General features: G+C 40.2%; 1 protein-coding gene across 1 annotated transcript in view; it reads left to right on the forward strand.

Moving 5' to 3' along the window:
- The window catches only part of LOC105205406 (E3 ubiquitin-protein ligase MIB1), a 380,051-nt gene that overhangs the window by 109,614 nt on the left and 250,995 nt on the right, over positions 1 to 19,442 (forward strand). The window lies entirely within an intron of this gene.

The following is a 19,442-nucleotide window of genomic DNA, read 5'->3' on the forward strand; positions in this document are numbered from 1 at the left end:
TCAATAATTAATGCTGACTTATCTCTGGCGCGCGATGATAATATAGCGAGCATTAATTATGACTCGTAGTCTTAGAAGTGCGCGAGCGCGCGGTCGGTTGTCTAATTTCGGGATCTTTCTGCGAATCCCTGAGGATCAGGCGACATAATTAAATTGTGAACGTTTACGATACCTCCGAAACAAAAAGCAACGAAAGACACGATTGGAAGTGGTAGTCGCGACTAAGCCCGTTACCCAACTCGGAAATCAGCCTCATCTTGCTTTTATTCGCCGAGGAAAGAAACATAGACAGATTGAGCGCTCCGGGATTGATTGCTCAACGACTGATGTTCAACGGGCGAAGTTAAAATGAACATCTACGCCAACCGGCGGCGGCACCGGTTGACTTTTCCGGTTAATTAATTTACACACCGTGCGCCGAATTACCGTTAGCGACGCGACGTGAGCGATGGCTCCTATCGCCGGGACCGATAGAATCCCGTGCTCCAGATGCTAATTGTTTGCCCACTTCGATTAATTAACCGGCCGTCTATCAATGAATAACTGTCGCCGATTGTAAAGTGTAATTAATTGGCCGCATGACGTAGCCGCCGCTACCGACCTGTTCGTAATTTCATGGAATTGTCGGCTTTGCTCTCTCCCTCATTTTCTCTCTTGTTCACTCTCTCCTCCCCTCCCCCCTTCTCGATCTCTCGCACATTCTCTCCCTCTTTTCCTGTCTCTATCTATTGGCAAAATTGCAGACAACTGTGCTTTGCAGTCGTTTCCGCGCGATAGCATCGGTACCGAAAAGTTACGAGCGACGCGACGTCGCGCGATAAAATCGGCAAATTGTAATTGAAAAATCGCCGGCGCCTCTATTCCTACTAATTTATAAATTGTGTCGCTACCGCGCCATTGCCCGCGTAAGCTGATTAAAGCCATTAATCGTTGATAAAATTGTGTACTCTGTCATTTGGATTTTGCATCGCTCGCGCGAAATTCTTCGATATCTGATAAATCCTCGTGCAAATATTTATGCACAGAAATGAGCCCGGTATTTAAAAACACATGTGAACACTCTAAGTACCTATTACAGAAATAATTCATATATATTTCGTTGTTTAATGACTCGCATAAAAAATTCTCTTACCGGCATCCTTGACATTGATCAATGCTTCGTCGATAGTTTATACAAAATTATTGCTCGCGCTTATCGTTATAAAATACCGATCGTTTATGAGAAATATTGACTCGATAAATATATGTATATATAATAATGCAGCGATCCCGGATTTGAAATCGCGTCAAGTTATAAATAACGCGTGCCAGCAAAGATATAACCGTAATTCTTGCTCGACGTAAATTCCGTTCCAACTCAGTCGCTTTAAAGGATTGATGCAAATAACGCAGAGGTTTCGCCTCCCTGAAATCTCTGCCGGGGAAATATTCCTAGTGAATTGAATGCCTCATCGTATAGTATTATCATACTCGCGAGTTTAATACCCAAGAAGTTAACAACGGCTCTCGAAGATCACAGAAATTCATCGAGATACGCGATAAATGGTTCTTTGTAGCGCGCAAAGATATTCGCAAAGATATTTCCAAGTTGACTGACTATCACGTTGGAAGAAAGTCCTTCGCTTTACACTTTATCACTTCTGCAAATGTACCCAGCGATGCGTGTGGGCTTTTAGTTTTATCCGATCGTAGGAGAATTTCCGCCAATTCATCCGCCACGTCCGTATATTTAGCATACCTTTATGACCGAGGACATTGCGAGAGAGAGACCGGATTCATAGGGCAGACGTATCTGGCGGATGTTGAAGAGCATGCCGTTGAGAAGAGCGACGTAGACGATAGTCGAGGCGGGCCACGGCATCTCGCAGTAATTAGGCAGGCTAATCACCCCCGGCCACGTTATCTTAATGGTCGCCGTTATGCCGTGACATCGCAACTACCCCTGTCTGTGCTGGTAGTTTAATTGCTCCGATAGGTTTCGCGCCACCTCCCGCCGGCAGAGAATATCAGACCAATGTCGATGGGTTGCTCCGCAATGAGCACGACGAGAGGCGCACCATCTTCCGGTTCCGGTCCGATATCTGCCGCGAAAACAGTTCTGGACTGCGTCTGCATCAGGAATTCTGTCGCGCGTGCGACGTGAGCAGCGTTTCAAAAGCGAATCATGATTCGCCATTGCACGTGCCCAATATCGGATCCTTTCCAATTTTATTCGAAATCCTTCGGCACTACGCTAGCCAGAAAGCGGAACTAACTCTTTTGACGTTACGAATGGTCACGATTATACAAATGCGATATGTAAGAGTGATAACATTGAAGTATGAACACGTATTTTGACTTTCTCGACTGTAATTAATACGTTTACAAAACGATAATATTACAGAATTAATCCATCCGGATATTTCCGAGAAAATGTCTTATTGACAGTAAAATGTAATAATTGCTAATGAAAAAACGAATCAATATTTCTCTCAATAAATAAAGATTCAGTATCGACAAAATTAATTGAGCGTTAATGAATGCCAACGGATTTCACAGAACATTAAGACGTATCCGTTGACACGTAAAAACGACGCCGCTGTCTGCCGTTCATCGAGAGACCAACTCGCTTACACGTAAACGCAATTAACTCCGAGTCAAGTGAAACCAGGTCAAACGTAACGTTACGTCGACACCATCCTGTAGCTAGATGTTTCAAGTTCCGTCGCTAGACGCAACGAATCACTAGATGCAACGGAATTATCTACTAGGCTAATTTACATTAATGTTGCGCGTTATGTAGTCTATGATAATAACCACGTCCAATGATGGAAAGCGTGGAAATGAAATAAGGGGCAATATTATCCATTAAAATTTTCAGGGGTTTTGATCGATGCAATTTGCATTTATTGCTCCGATAATTTTGTATTTATTGCTCATGACTTTTTACTAGTCACTCCCCTTAAACGCACGAAAGTGACAGATTTATTTGACCGTTTAACTTGCGTAATAAAGCTATGAATACGAGATGGATACGAGTTTACGCTACAGAGAAGATTGGACAACGTTGATTAAATTCTATCGCGGATTGTTTCAAATTTCCATCTCATTATCATTGACATTGCCAGACTAGATCATTGCCTATTGAAACAGGTAATCTCATTCACTCTCAGCTAAAATATGTTTGGTACACCGTTCGTCAAATTATTTATTCCGGAAACTGTATTACGCACGATTATTGACGTTTTAAATTTCATGAAAATTCAAGCTTGCGCCTCGTTATCAGAGAAATCTGTAATTATGAAATCAGGGAAGCACTAAAATATCAGTATTTGATGAAAGATCATATGAGAAAAGAATCGTAAGTCGAGAAGCAGCTTCGTTACTTCATCTAGAGAATTCCTATTTGATTTAAAAGAAAATTGCTATTTCTAGAGAGAGAATTACAGCCCACTGACATCGAAACGAATAGCGGACGGAAAATCTTATTCGATTTTATCTCACGCGCGCGTTTTATGAATAGACATTAGAGAAGTTTGAAATTTGCAAATCTTTAGTACTCTCCGACATTTTGTGCTTTACAGAGATTGTTCCAAAAATTACAAATTTTCTCTCGGTTACACATATAAATTTTATTTTACTTAAAATAAATGGAGAATTAAAAAATTGTCAAGAAAGATATTCAATTGAATTTTTGTTACAAATATTAACTCCGCGGAAAGTTTGCGACTACTAAAATACACTGACGCACTTTGCGATTTTTGCATTGGCCACGCTTTCTTTCCTGGACAGCGCCAGGCAATTCCATTGAATTTCAAGTCACACACGTCTCATGAATCGGCACTTACGAAATTGCGAAATGCAGGCTGCAGTTTTGTCTCGTTATATGTTTGCGACTTATTTAGAAAAATAAACCGCAACGCCGGCGCATACAGCAGACGACGCGCTCTTTTTACCATGTCGCGCAATTCCGGATGAATAATTCGTGGAATTTCGAATTGCGGTGCCTTCTTACGGGAAGACGTAACGCGAGGTTCAGCAACGCGCTAGCATTAACATTTGCGTAGTTGACGTTCGTGTTTGTTCTTGTGGTGGCATAAAGGCACCTTTAAGTTTCTCATTTTGTAAAAAATAGAAAAAACTAAAAAAAAAAGAATGAAGAAAGGATGGAAACTGGCGTAGCGCAGAAATGCCTTCTGCTTTTTTTCCGGTGACATTTGCGCGCAGATGTCCGTCATAAGCCGCAAGCGTATTTTTCCGCGGCGCGACAGCGCGGCGTTTCGTAATAATAATTCTGGCGAAATTTAAACAAGAGATTTTATTTTCATTATGCGCCGGGCGTTGGAATGATTCGAAATGAAACACTGCACCCGGACCAGACCATTTTATGAATATTAACAGCGCGACGGTATCGTAACGTTGACAAGCGCGCATCAACTTCTGACAATAATTTTGTCCGCGGACGTAATATCGACCTGCAGCCGTAATCTCCCGTGACCCGCGAAAGTAATATGAGTAAAAATTTACTTTTCAATTAATTATAAAATTATTTCAATTATATTGTAGAAGAGAAATAGTTTCATTGCAAATAAATTTTTCTAGTACACGTTTTATTTTACAATTCCAGATTAGAATTGTAAAGATTAGAACAGCGGACTGATTTTTCTCTTTTCCTCTTTTAAATTTCTACTTCTAGAACAAAGGTTTAATTACCGTAAGTTTACCGTGGTAGGAAAAACTGGAGAGCCAAAATCCAAATTGCGTCGACAGAGTTAAATCTTCTTCCCCTCTCTCCCCCTCCTCCTCCCCCTCCCCTTGATTCCAACCAAGGTTCTTTGGAAAGAATCTTGTCTTTATCGCTCGTCCGCGCTTTGGTCGCACTACCATTCCGGAGTTACTTTAATGATCGAAATAATGATTGAATATTACGGTAACGGTATTTAACTTCTTCCGCGCGGGAGCGGGTCGCTAGAGATGAGAAAAGTTGAAATGGGAAATGGAATTGGATGCATAACCGCCTGCCAGCCCGGTAGAGTGGCGAACGCGGCGAAAACTGGAGACTCGGGCTGACTCTCACACTCGCTACTTTCATCCTCGACGTCGCTTTTTCGTCCCCTACGTTTATATCCGTCCTCCCTTGCTCCGCGTTACGACCATAATCTGGCGCCCCCACCTCAATAATGTCATCTCACCGAAGGTGCGAAAGCGCGAGTAATTCTTTCAACTTGAACGTTAATTGAAGGCGTTGCGCCGGACCAGTGTGTAATGCTGTAAAAGTTTTCGTATTACCGGCTACGGCGTTGTGAAAAGCCTCTCGGAATTAATTTTCTAATGAGTTACGATTATCTGGCGAATACGTGAAGAGAATTTGAAGTAATTAGTTGTAGGAGCGGTTCTTCTCCGTCTCATCTGCGCCACACTGCTTCGTTTTTTTTTATCTTTTTTATTTTTACTCTCCTCATCTGCCGAGATTTACGCGGTAATTTCGTCGTACCTTCGAAGCGACGGACAGATCTTTCGACTTTAACGAAGGTTAATTGAAGGCGCTGTCAGCGCAAGGAGAAAGTTGCTTGATTTCTCTGTCGCGATTTTTTTAACGGAGACACAAAGTACAATCGGCGTTTATTAAAAATAACGGGCAAAGCGCATTATATCAGCATTGCGCGCTGACATCGTTAACTTTGCTTCTCCCACGGGCACTTTTTGTCATGTTTCATGAATGGAAAAGAAATAAATATGCGAACTTCTTAATTAAAATTTCCGTCCGCAAATCGCCTTCGTGTTAAGACATTAAATGTCTACGCTCATGATTGATCGCCGCAAAGCACGATTAATATTACGCTAAACCATCTCAGGACTTACATGCAAGAACTTGTAGCGTCAGAATCACTCGACGTATCGCACTAAAACCATGATCTGGGATAGAACAGAAGCGGCTCAAAGGGCAGGAGAGTTAGACAGTCTATTCTGACTTGGGATTTAATCAGAGACGAGAACACATAACGACGATAAGTTTAATTCATAACTTAATTAACTAGAAACCTAACATACATGTATATATATATATATATATATATATATATATATATATATAAAATATATTTTGAAGTTATCCTTGAGATAAAAGAATAAGAGAATTTTTTTGATTTTTTGAGAATGAGATAACTAATGACTCGAGTGTACCTTATAGAGACTATAAACTTTGTTTTATTCGTTTACAAACTAAAACTCAATAAACAATAAACGCTATTGGAGAAAAACTTCTCTAATCACAGAAATCACAGAAAATGATACAATTGCCCAAGTTGGAATTAGTTTGCAAATTTGGAGGAACTTTTATTGAACGGGAACGCCCTGACGAAGGAATGATTTTGTGTTTTGAGAGATCGGCTTTTATAAATAGGCGCTAAGCCGAATATTAATTACATACATGCGTCATGAGGGATCATTAAGCAGCAATGTCTTTGGTAAACCTCGAAGAGCTTCATCCCTGTATCTGTCCCGTCGACCCTAAAAGTTCACGGCGATTATCCTAAACCCGGGATTATGGCCGTCGGTATCTGACTTAACAGCGTCACATCGTTCTCTTGCGGATAGCATCAATTATTTTCACATTTAGGAGGCCGTAGTGTTATTATCAAATAGACTTCTCTCAAAGCCTTGTTATTATCATCACGCTCGAGTCAGACAGTTACTAATGATGTTGCACTGAGGCACTAATTTTGTATCTTCAGCATGTTAAAACTGTCGTCTAAGCAGATTTCGTCGTTCAATTTCATTTAATTTATTATACGCTTTTGCCGGGCGAAAGAGCACATTATAAATTTCAATGATTAAGATTCTTGTGCAGCTATAAATGATAAATTTTCGCTGCCTGTCAATGAATATCTGATTGTCAATTCATCGTAAATATTCCTGGAATTTTAATTTTAGTCTCTCGCTCTTGATAAAATATTTAATATTGAAAATTAAGAAGCTGAAAAGCGTCATCTGATTAAATTTCTGTTGAAAAAAAATTAGTTTCTTTATTTATCAAGAAATTTACTACTAAATGGAAAGAGTAACTTGTTTTTTTTTTTTTTTATACAACTTGCACAAAATATTATATTTCTCGCGCGATTACTATTTTTATAAATAGAGCTTCCAGTCTCTCTTCTGCTCTTGTTTATCACGTGTTGCATTTTTCTCTATTTTCGCACAACAAAATCATAAAATATGTTGCAAAAGATACATACATTTTTAATATTTTTAATACACGTCCTGTGTACCAATTAGCCGAGATTTAAAGACTTGTTTTTGCATTTTAAATCATTTCAGCTGCCCCGAATCTGCGCGGAAAGTTTTTCTCGGTTCTTGACAATTTACAAGTATCGAATGGTCGTAAATTGTAACGCGGGGAAACGATAATCGCAAACCGCTCGTAAATCCAGCGGACCTCATTTTCCAGGTACCTATATCTGCGATGAAATATGTTTCTCCGTGGCCATTAACGTGCTCCTAAGCAATCTACGGCATTGCATTTCTGCTAGGTAATATAAATACCTTTGAAAAGCTTGAAACATAATTCGTTTTTCACATAAAACCGTTCTATCCTGTTTACTTTATCGATTTGAGATGCATTCAAGAAAGTGTTTGGAAAGACAAACTGAAAGAAATCTGGGAAAATACACGAATATATCTTTTTTTTTTATGTTAATACTTTATTTTGAAGAAGTTCTCGTACGCACAAGACACATTTTTATATTATACGTGCTGATTTCTTTCACAATGTGCGCATTGATGTTTTGTAGTTTCCACGACAGTACAAATATTTTCTTGGCTTTTCGGTTCTGCCGTGACGTGAACATGGGGGGAAAAACGCACGTTTTTAATTATTGTTTAAAAAAGCAAGATATCGTTTTAATTGCTTTCAGTATCGGCCGGTCGCGGCGTTTGCATTCGCTTTGACGCGAGTGTAACGCGAAAAAAAGAAAGATAAACGAGCTTTGGCTGACAGCCGGCTCAAAATTTCGTTTAAAAAGATCCGATTTAATTCCTGAAAATGCGTGGTTACATGCGCGTAAGCCGACTATGCGGCGCGGCTTTCGGGCGGATCTTTTCAAATTTACATCGACGTATTAAATCACATTGAATTATGCGCTATCACGTAATTCCGCGTGATCGTTTCGAGTTGCCATTGGCGCGCCCGCATACGCCTGCACAAACAGTGTTGCCGGATGGACGCGCAACACGCTATTAAAGCTTTGCATTTTACGAAATTGCCTTAATAAAAAAAGCGAAACGTGAAAAAGAATTATAATTTATTTTCCCGAAATCCAAAGTCGATTAAATTAAACTTATATTGCCTTTTAAGGTATTTATGGCTATTTTATATATATATGTATATATACACAGTAAAAAAATAAAATGTAATTTTAACATTCTGTATCCGAGAAAGTTCACTCTAAATTTTAGGTTAAACTCAAAAGTTAAAATAACTTTTATTTTAACTTTTATTTTAACCTAACTTTTGAGTTATTTTAACTTAGAGTAGACAGAATGTCCCAAAAAGTGACATTTTATTTTTTACTGTGTACTTAAATAAAATCTTGCTTTATTTTAATCTTTTTTTTTTTAGGAAAATCTTTATTGAGAAAAAGATGCAAGTTTATTGTTAATTATTTCTACGTGACTATAGACACGTTAACTATATGTTGGGAATTTTTGATTGATTTCCAGATCTTATGTGATACATAATTTACATGTACATGATGTAAAACAATTTATATTCGTTTCATTGTAATGTTTGTTGCAAGAGGATATTGAGTTCTGTGTTCACAGAATGTATAAAAATATGTGCAAAGATTAAGTAACTAAGCAGAAAGAGAGAAAAAGATCAATGAATACATATATAAATAATGATTTTATTGAAGAATTGGTGTTTAAGTCTCTAATTGAATTTTGTTTGGCTAGAGTTGCTTCGACAAAGCAAAAGAAAAGGGTCTTAGATGGAAAGTATAAAGCATATCGACGTTGACAAGCGGGAAAAGTCGTTGTTACCCATTTATTACTCCTTTCAGACGATTATAAGGCGACTTAATTGCGCAGCATATGTCGCAGGTAATCTTGCGGAAGGCCGTTGCCGTACACGATAAGCGCATATACGTACGCCGGGTTTCCGAATTGTCGCGGGAGTTTCTTGATCCCGAGGCTAGCTTCGACCCCGCCTGTTTGGCAGCATGCCAGACTCTGATGGACCACGAACCAGGCACGCCCGTGCAACGACCGATGTCGAGCCTTGTTTCGCCACGTGTTCGGAACTCGCGCGACTCACAAGGAGAATAAATTCTCCAATGGACTGCGGTAACGGTCGTGACAACGACGGTGTATGCGAATGTCTCCTACAGGACGCATGAAGAATTAATAAATCGAAATAGCACGATCAAGATTCGTTGCTCGCGTTCGGAAGGATCATCGCATTTTGAATGGGAGAGTGAATACACGTAATCGCTTGAACGAGAGGATGTCCTTTCAGAAATCACGACCACCCAGGGTGGCAGCCGGCCAAACTTTTTTTCCACCCTCCAGAAAAAGAACGTTTGTTGTTACAGTCGCCACGCATAAACTCTTCTTTACTTATGTCCGACCGCTAAGAGGAACGCGGTCGCGTGGCAGTCGCTCGGAAGCCTGTTCGTTTCCCTCGAAACAGGATGTCGCCGAAACTCTGGCGATTTAATGGTCCAAGACTCCGTTACATGTATCGCCGTTACTCTGCGCGCGCGAAACTTTTTCTTTACGGTGATCTACCTCACCCTCGTCGAACTCTCGGAACATGCCCTATTTGGAAATCAAAGTGAGTTACCGGTGCGGCGGAGATCTCGATAGACCTCCCTGCCCTTTTTTTTATCGCTATTCTTCGGAATATTATTACCACTTAGAAGTCTTTATAGCCGTATTTATAGTCGTTTCAGCGATATAAATTTGTTTCTTGGCGTCTGAGCTAAACGCAACCAATGTCTTTTATTTACTGTCATTTCTTCCATCGGACAATAAATCGCTAATATCAGTGATGCTAATATCAGTGATTAGGCATTAAATGGTTGGTTATCTTAATATCAATTAAATTAACGATTAGCGAATGTAAAATCGATTAATAATCTCTCAACTTGTGGATATATTTGTAGATTTTTTCCAAGATATTATTATTCATTATTAATGGTACGTCACTTGAATTTTGTCTGAATTTTATTCGCGGTAATATTACCCCGCAAATACTACCAGTCACGTCTACTTTATTTCTCGACTTTTCGCCTCGATGCTTCGGAACGACATCGATGCGCTACAGCTGAACGAAACAGCTCCAATCGTTTTCGCGAAACACGATGTTACCCAAAGTTCTTCGATTTAATGTGCCTTGACTTCGTTACGTATTACTATTGTTGTACGCTGCTATGGCCGTTGCTCTCTTCGTTGGAGGCTGTAACAGTTGTTAACTTCGTGAAAGCGTGGCTTTTATTGTCGTTTGAAAACAGGCTTTGTTTCGAACTTACATTTTCTCTCGAGTGCATCAAGTATTCCTAGCACTTGTGTTCTCTCGTACCCATCATGAAAGTATCTTAATAATATTTACGATTACGATCGCGCACGTGCGGCCAGATTATATTTCAAACTTGATTTCGCAAAGGAGTTCTTAGTATTTTATTGTTGCGTGCTTTTGAAATACGATCATTTTCCGCAAACGTCGTAGAAACTTGTACCGAAGCAGATGTAGCTAAATCAATGTAGTAGACCAATTAGTTAAATCGAACCGGCTTGTCAAGAATTTAAGAATTCAGTATTTTAGTATTAGAAACAAAGGGATGGTTCTCGAAAAAGCGGTCAATTGCACTCGCATCGTTGCGAGTTGATACCTCCGCGATATTGTGACAGGCGATTCACGAAAGAGATGATGAAAATTGTTGGAAGGGGAGGGGAAGGAGGAAACAATGGTAGACAAGCGCGGAAGACCGGGAGTCGAGACAGTGCAACGGCGACGGCATGGTAGCTTTGTCTTCGATGAACGGTAACTGGGGAAACGGTAACGTCCGACGGACAACAATGGGTTATTGTGTAAAGGTAGGGACGTGCTAGCACAGCGTCTCCGCTGATATACAACCCCGCCGGCGTGCAACTCCGGCTACGACACCGGGGAGCGTCCCGAAGGGCATCTAGGTTCGCCAACAGCCAGGACGAAACCGGGCGGCATCTCGATGCAAGACAGAGAGAGAACCCTAATTACCATGCTACATGGTTAATCTTCGAGATCCAGAATGGCGACGAGACCGGGAACAATGTTCGCTTCCCTCCCCCTCAGTCCACCCTCTCGCCCCGTTCATTCCGCTATCTCGCGATAGCTGTAACGTAAATGCTCCTTTGCAGCGGCGAAGGACTGCGACGACCTCGATTAAAGGGTCCTATAGCGTTTCGTCGGGGACAGCTCGATGTTTCTGCGAATGTTGATACGATGCGCAGCGCAACTTTGTATTTAATAGATTCAGCCCCTTTTAAAGAGAAAAATGGTATATTTATATACTTAATGTATAATAACATATAAGTATAACTTTTTATATGTACATATACACACATATCGCCTGCAATTTAGTGAGAATTTTTAGTGGAATTTTACATACGTTTTATCTCTTCTCTTTATTTACTTTCTGCGATCGGGATTAAAAGGGCTACCGCACTCCTTTAATAATTATTCAACCAAGTATTACCATTTATTTCTGAGCTACTTCTCTCTCTTTCATCTCGCGCGCCAAGAGCGAATTTGATGGTGCGAAATATTTGGCTTTCCGGAAGACGTGGCTATACGGACCCGCGAAGATGTCTGCACTATATAGAGCCAAACAGCGGCATACGCGTGATATAAAGTTAGGGGAAAATGACGTGGAAGGGGAGAGGAAGTAAGTTACAGTTATACCGGCTAACCTTGCGAATGAAGAGTTATGCCGAGCTCTCCTTGACTTACTGGCTGGCTCAGCAGGGATTAAAACGCCGCTAACACGAGGACCATCTTTATTCACCCTCCCATGGGCCATCAACCCTATTGCAAAGCTGATGGCGTTGGCTGGCATGATAATGCACATCGTCTAATTTCACCAAGTCTCGCTCACGCGAGCACATATACTCTATTAACTCTTCCGCGATGTCTTCGTGATTCGCGTGAGTCTCAAAAAGCAACGTGCGTTGTTTCGTAAATGTACATTTGTCGTGTGAAAGGTTGATCAATTAGAAAAATTTAACATAAATGACTAACAAAAACCAGGAGATATTTGACCAATAAAAGCCGGCACTAGGTGTTTATGTGCAATTAATTAATCAGTTCATTAAATTCGAATTATAAGTTTTGCTAATTAACGCATAATAACAGTTATTGACGCAAATGTTTTGACTTATAATTCGAGTCCTCTTTAGTGCGTGACACAGAATTAGTATCGTGTGAACGTTGAAAATTGCTGGTGTTATTATAATAACGAAATAATAGACGGACAAATATGTTATCATGTTCTTTAGCATTGTACTTGGTCAAAGAGTGAATTTACAATGTCAATAGTAAAAAAAATTAAGCAAAACAATATTTTTTAATAAATTTTTTTTTTGTAAAACATGTATGTCGAAAATTTAGACGATTTCATGGTGTTTTTTTTTTAATGATAAATCATTTTAAAATTATGCTTTTAAAATTCGATAAAAAAAGCTGCACAACGCAAGCTCTATCTATGTAGGAATTAAATAGAATTTGACAGCCTTACCAACGTATGTCGAACGCATATGTTTTGTAACCCTTCGCGCCTGTGTTGGGATTAGCCAATGGTAATTAGAGTAATCGCTAGTCCTGATGATAATAAGAGGCATACCGAGACAATCTTGCGGCTTGCACGCTCAGATTAACCCGACTATGCCGCCCGTAGTTGTCGGACCAAATTTTGAGGAAGCGACTTAGGGCGCAGCGCCGGTACTTACAGTTAGCAAAGCAATATGCTTAATTGGACGCATTTTAGAGGCAAAGAACTAATTAGCTGCTAGCCGTGGATTTAGAATTTATTGCACTGACCGTACTTTCCCCTAAGAGTGTTATTTATATCGCGTATTCGCCCTTTCTGCGGTCTGATATAGCAAATTAGTAATTTCACTTCTCGACAAAAATAATTTTCAAATATTGTGAATTATCGTTGTGTATAATATTTTTTTATACGTATGCCACATAATTCATAAAGAAACATACGTTTATGAAATATTTTCAACAATAATAGTCCCAGAGTTTGTATTGTTAACATGGTGATCGAAAGAATGTCTTCGATAGGTTTAAGTTGCGTTTGAAAAAACTGCAATAAGGCGATGCAAAATAATTACAGAGGCCGGCGCGCGGGTGACGTACGCCTGAATACATAACAAAGATGATGAATGCTTTCTGGTTTCCATTTCCTCGATTCCCGCCTCGCTGATACGCCGGTGCCGGCGCGCATTACCATAAAGCATTAATATGCCAGACTCCACAGAAGCTGTCTGCGAAAGTGGCGTCGGTATCTCCATGGAACAGTGGAAGAACTTGAGACAGAAAGAGAACCGGCTGCGCTAGATAGACGCGAGAGAGGGCCCTTAAAAGACACATCCATCGGCACTTTTTCACGCGCGATACTTATCTGGCAGCGTATCTTACCGAACCTGCGATATAAATGCATGCCGATGTCGCGTCTTTCGCGAGATGGAATGAATTTGTCAGCCGGTTGAAGATATCGCTCGAAGAGTCGGTTCCGTTCCGTCTCTCGCGTCCAAAATCTTCTCGTCCTGGATTGGATCTTTTCCTATCCCACCCATTGGATGTCCATGAATGGAAAGGGGAAGATCGATCCGTGTGATAACGCGCGTCCCGTAGAAGGATCAACGATCGAGCGAAAAGTTTGGAGCGACGTGCAAATATACGGAAGACAATGGTTAGAGAATTCGAAAATATAATCAAAACAGAGAGCAGAGACGAATGACGGAAGGAAAGAGAAAGAAAAGGAAAGAATGTAAAGGATGAAATTTAGCAATGAAAATATGACGAAGGAGGGAAGAAAATATGAAAATTAAAGAGAGAACAAATGCAAGTGAAGCGGACGTAGAGGAAAGAAGTCGGGGAAGCCTAATTTAGTAGTTTTTTTGTTTTTTGCAAAATTGCAAAGGCTGGCTCGATCTGAATCCCCATTGGCACGAGTGAACTTGTCGATCGGAGAACGCCTTGTTCCCGCCTTACTTATCGCGATGAAATCCCTCTCTTTCGTTATTACGGTTTCACTTGTGATCTCGAGTCGTGCGTTTCGGCTTCCATCTTTGGAGAACACTGCCACCGGCTTATACGTCTGGCGTTACGAGGTGCTCACGAGTTGGTAGCGGGAATGAAAAGTAATTGCGCGAAATGGGGTAGCCGTTCGTTGAAGCGTTAGGAGACCTCGCTCCAGATTTCCGAGCTCGGCCAAATTAAATCGATCGCATTAGCGAAACTCCCGGTCGATTTCCACATTAAGAAAATAGAGCGGCGCGATTGTTCTTCATTGACCTGTACAAAAATTCAAATGAGCGGAAGAATGAAGCGATGCGAGTCGGTCGATTGCAAAATATTACCAAAATTAGGCAGTGCAGAATTAGAACATGAATATTTTAATATTTTAAAGTTATATTTAACAATACATTCTTTACTATACATTCTGTACTACACGAATTGATATTTTATCGATATATTGAATTATGAAAATATTTTCTCTCAGTCGAATTAAGTTTGGAATTTATCTTTTTTTTTTTTTAAATTAGATATTATTGAGACACTTCCATAGTTTATCAGACAAATATATCTAGAAATTGGTCAATCAAGAAAATGGGAGTTATCCTATAACTCCCATAGTATAGTGTAATACAAAACCCGATGGAACATTAGATTTTAGTGGTAGTAGATCGATTTATCAGCCGTAATCCTTTCACGGTCGCGAATGGTCGACTTAGGATCATTCAGATGTGCAATATCCCGGCGGCCTGACCGCTGTAACAAACCTCCCGAAAGAAATCCTCAGACGCCAAGATTCTGTGGCGGATACGCGGGATCCAATAATATCAGTGCGAGTATTAGTGCGGCAATGCTGATCCAAGTATCCTGGCTACGGCCCAACCGACCATTGCCAGCAGAACAGAATTATTTCCTATCTTTCCTTCCGCACACTCGTCTCACGACGAGAAAGAAAATTGTTTGAATTATGAACGCGAATTTCGTTTCCACGAGACAGATCGACTGCGTGAAGCCAGGAAATATCTCGGATTAATATATATCGAATTTATCGGGCAACGTGAATCTAATGGATAGTAAGTAGATATTGCCGCGCTGGTTTCTACGGCTTGGGCTCTGGATACGATAAAATTTGGACGATACGTGCATCGAGGCGACGACGTTCGGATCTGGCGTGAATCCAGGCGGCAATATATCGAAAAAGGGGAGTGAGAACACGAATGGAAATAGAATTTTGTCATTTGTGATTTTTTTCCAAAGGACTGAATTACATTCTCTAAATTGTTGTGTCCGTGATATAAATTTTTACCTCTTCATATTTCTACCTTCATCATGGATAAATCAATTGAGCTCCGACAGGATTGTATTATATAGGACACGTGTATACGAGATATTAGATAAAATATTAACAATACGCAACAATACAAAGAGGCTGGCGTGGATCCAAGCGGTGATTTCGGAGGATATATATGGAATTGTTTTCTCTCGGCCGTTCGTCGTTCGTCTCGCGCGCTATAGGGAGCGATGTCGCGATGGGTGGCCATGCGTAACGCAGCGAGAGAATGTCAAGCCAGGTGCATAAATCGTTCCGATACATTTGATTTCTCTTTCCTCCGTTTGCGTTGCAGTAAAGCGTGCGCGATAACCGATTCGTCGTAGCCCCAGCTTCATGCAAGTTGCTACGGGACTGGATATCGCTGGTAGAAGATTCTGAATGTCATCGAAACGGAAAAGGATGCTGCGCGTTGGAGCCAGTCGGCATGTGACTCCGAAGATGCCCCGATATAGCGCATAAATTTCACAGCCTGTCTCCGGATCACGTTGTTCAACTGCGAACTCTTTTTCTTGCCCATCAATGATAATGCGAAACATCTTTCAAATATTTTTACGACAGGGAGTGTAATCCCTTGAAACGTTGAAGAAACTTTGCGAACATTACAATTTAAGTTAAAAGAATTTGTACCAATTCGCATATATTGCAGTTTGAGAGGTCGAGTTATATATTTGTCGTACAAAAACAACAATCATTCTGATCACGACAGTTGAAAAGCATTCTCTGGTAGCACTATTATAACGTTAATTTAGTTTTTGTTATAAGAATGGCTTAGGTTTTTTCTCTCTCTTTCTCTAACGTAATTATCGTAAATTAACCTTAATTATCCAATTATTATACGCAAATCTTGGCGTATCTGAAATAGGTCACGAAAACAAGAGAGTCAAATGATGTTAATGGAAAATAAAAACAAAAGCGTTTACTACAATTTACAAAGCAAACACGGAGCACAGGTTATTAAAATGCTCTAATTGCGTTCGTGTGTTTTCCCAAAATATTTTCGCCGATAGGCAAAAGTGAAGACATTCGCTTTACTTAAATAAAATTTATTTTCCTGCCGTTGGAAGGTTGAAATGTCGTTCGTAAATTCCGACATTGCAAACGTAAGCGTGGATTTTTAAACGTAGTGTCAAAACGTAGGGCGAAACGTCGCAGTTCCGTCGCCTGAAAATGCTAATTCGAGACTTCTCCGGCTGCGACTTCGCGCACCACTTTCGGCAAAAGCGCTTCCGCATTCTCATGCGGGAAGGCCGCCCAGTTTCTAAGTAGAACGCAGCAATTCCGCGTTGCCCCGCGTTCGCGGCGGAGCGAGAGACGCGTGATGATTTAGTTGACAGTTTTATGGAACGGTGTATAGCACGATGCGGCAACGAAGATAAGTAGGGCGCGAATGAAAGGGACCCGACGCCCTACGCTCGTGCAGGCAGCAAATAAAGCTTACCGCCATCTCCTAGCGCGGAGAACGCCAGTTTTGGACTTGATGAATTTAGCTGCCGGCAACGACGACAACGACGACGCGGTGTTTCCGGCCCACTTGCTTCCGGTTTTCCGTGTTCCGGTTTAACACTTTCGCGTGACACGGATAAGCGCGCGCGTTTCCGCTAAGATCAAACCGAAGGTTTTACTAGTTCGGGCGATATAGTTGTAGTGAGATTTCTCCACAAATTTATTGTTTTTTTTTGCTTTTTTTATTAACATTTGTTTGCTGATACGCTAATTTGTTATCTGCTAACGAGGTGTCAAATCAAATTTTCATAGAAGTAGACAATTTATTAAGTTTGAACACGTTTTAATGATGTTCTTTTAATAATTTTCCTAGCCTACACATTAAAACCTCTTTTTATCCGAAGACTAAGATGCTCAGTACATTTATGCTTTCTACATTAAAAATTGCAAGTAAATTATATTCTCATACTTTAAAAACAAGCTAGTGTTGATATTTGCTCGGCGATTTGAATAATTCTCGTTTTCAACGCGGAATATTATTCGAACAGAGAGATTCTGCTGGCTTCTATCTCGCAGCGATTTCTTCTCACAAAAAATAATTCTTTTCCAAGGAGTACGCGGCGCTTTCTTCGTACTTCAGGCAGAAAAGGAAAATCGATTTAAGAGAATCTCTCCATCAACGGTAGGATCGCTAATGAAAATAAGCAGGGTCGTTGGCTAATTGCGCAAGACGGGTCGGCGGCGGTACTCGTTAAGCGGTTCCACCTTAAAAATGTCCTGTTAAATGGCACATGGCCCGGTTCACCGCTGCGGTGGCATCAGCGCGGGTACCATCGCTTGAAAACACGTCAGATTTACGAGGGCAGACGAAGTTAATTATCGTAGCGGTATGGCGGTAAAATAATTACCGCCACTATGTCGAAGGACTTTGGTTCCTTCGACTGAACGATCTAGAAGCTTGATAAAATGTTTGGATGTTTCTGGTGCCAGTTGCACCATTGACTCGTGACAAGCGAGTCGATCGCCCTCACAGCAGAGTGATTTCCTTAATTAAATTCGTCAATATTTTGTAAAAAATTTTTGTCGGAATTCAAAACTGGTGCTTGAAAATTGCACACGAAAATTTGATTCGTGTTATATTCAATTAATAATTGAAAATTCTGAAAATTGTAAAAAAAAAACAATATAATCTCGAGAATCAAATATGAATTTTTTAGAATTTTAATACTGGATCACAGTTGTAATATTATTACATGCTTAAAGTATTCGACTTTCGATAAGTAGTACAAGTCCATCTATAGCGAAACAGTATTTTACTCTTTCTATAAGATTTTATATCTCCATTGATTGCATTCTTTTGTTTACAGTGTCAGTCATAATTTTTATATTAATATAACGCATTTTGTTTTTACTCAGAAGAAAATTTATTGTCTTTAGTATTTTTTAAGATAGTTTTACAAGATGAAACAATGAAATTTTGATGTGATATATAGATACTGGAAAAAGAGTTCAGTAATAATGAAGCTTTAATAAAATCATTTCAATTAAATGTTTGATTAATATAATTAAATATTTAGTAATTGTATTAATAGTAATCAAATATAATAACAATAATCAACCGGCTACTAAACGGTTAATATTATATTATTAAATATTTTGTTATATTAACTAAATATATATATTCAATTGAAACTATTTCACTAAAAAACTTAGTAAAACTGTCATCTATAAGGCTTGATTATTATTATCAAACTCTTTTATCAGTGTAATGGGATAATTAAAAAATCATAGTAAATGACGTCTAGAAAGTACGCGATATAAGAGAATAAATTCAAAGCAGGAGTCAAAAGAGACCCTGAAGACTTTAGGGAAGTTAATGAAGCATGACGGTGGAACGAGAAAGCTGTATGCCGTGGATAATTAAACCGAAGGCGCTGTATCAGTCTACGTCTAACGGCCACTTGAGCGCAAATTGCAAGGACGTACGTCTGGCGTTCTCGCATCCTCCGAATAGTCGATTTGACAGAACGGGCTCGTAAAACGGACGATTAAGCGAAGATTAACTCCTCGAGTCACGAAACGCGTTAGTCGCGCGGACGGGGGAAAACCAAAAACTATCGCTTCCTTCGTCTACCCTCGGTTTACTCCCCTTTGCGTCTATGCCTATTGTGCTACACGAAACATCCTTGCGGACGAAACATCCTAACAGAGCACTCTGCCGTACGCTCGCACCGTACAGGGCAATGGGATTTAAAGGATTCCGTTAATGGGGTTGCTCCACTGTGTTGTTATGGGGTCGTAACCGCTCCCTATCTTTGGTCCATCTCACAGAATCGCGCCTTTTCTAATCAATGGCGGCACCCTCGTGTTGTTTTTATCTCCAGATGGTTTTTTCCCAACTAAATT

Source organism: Solenopsis invicta, chromosome 7, assembly GCF_016802725.1.
Source record: "Solenopsis invicta isolate M01_SB chromosome 7, UNIL_Sinv_3.0, whole genome shotgun sequence".
Taxonomy (NCBI): domain Eukaryota; kingdom Metazoa; phylum Arthropoda; class Insecta; order Hymenoptera; family Formicidae; genus Solenopsis; species Solenopsis invicta.